Genomic DNA, 1,249 nt, shown 5'->3' on the forward strand with positions numbered 1-1,249 from the left:
TGTCTACAGAGTCTAGAGGATACTGAGCAACACATGCGCACATAGACACATAAGACACACACACACACACACACACACACACACACACACACACACACACACCACACACCACACACACACACACACCACACTTTATACACATAAATAGACAAAAAGACAGATTTATATAAAGAACAGATATAACTGTAACGATATATAATGTGTATCTTACTAACCGTTCACTAACCATTAGGAAAATAAATTTAAGAGAGAGAGAGAGAGAGAGAGAGAGGAGAGAGAGAGAGAGAGAGAGAGAGAGAGAGAGAGAGGGAGAGAGAGAGAGAGAGAGGGGGAGAGAGGAGGGGAGAGAGAAAAGAGAGAGAAAAGGGGGGGAGAACAGACAGAAAAAGAGAGGAAGAAAAGAAGAAAAAAAAAAAAGAGGAAATTTTTTTTTAAAAAAAAAAAGAAAAAAAAAAAAAAATAAAAAGAGAGGAGAGAGAAGAAAAGGAGAGAGGAAAGAGAGAAGAGAAAAATATTAGTACAGACATAATGAAACCTCTTCAAAGAACAAATACCTTTTTCCCTTATTTTTTAATCCTTTTTAAAATATTTTAACCAGGGACAGTATGGGTATGCGTTGTATACGTGTTTAGAGATTACTATACCTCACACACCCCCAAACCACACAAAAACACACACACACAAAAACACAAAACCACACCACACACACACACACACACCACACACACACACACACAAACAACACACCACCACACACACCCCCACACACACACACATAATCACTGCACAACACCCCTAACACACACACACACACTAAAAAGGTTTTGAGTTAACGATGCCAAATTGTGTATGGCAGGATTTTTTTATAGATTTTTTTTTTTTTTTTTATTTCATCATATCAGTTGTTCTTTTTATTATCTTTATTATTATTTTTTACATACCGTAGGATAAATCTAAAACTTACTAGGAAATAGAATGAAAATGCCGTTGTCCTTTTTTTTTTTTAATTATTAATATTAAACTAAAATCATTTTACAAATTGCATCCCAATATAGCCTTTGCGATAACCAAGATATGATCATTTACAAAACCAGTAACTACCCCCCTTTTCAAAAACCTATAGGTGATGAATTTTCCCCTTCCGAATCTGGGGTTTAAAAAGCGCATTTTGAGACGGGTTAAAATTGGTTGCAATTAATACATTTGGGTTTTATATATTTTGGAAAAAAGGCTAAAAACCAATCATGTT

Source organism: Penaeus monodon, unplaced genomic scaffold, assembly GCF_015228065.2.
Source record: "Penaeus monodon isolate SGIC_2016 unplaced genomic scaffold, NSTDA_Pmon_1 PmonScaffold_108, whole genome shotgun sequence".
Classification (NCBI taxonomy): Eukaryota; Metazoa; Arthropoda; class Malacostraca; order Decapoda; family Penaeidae; genus Penaeus; species Penaeus monodon.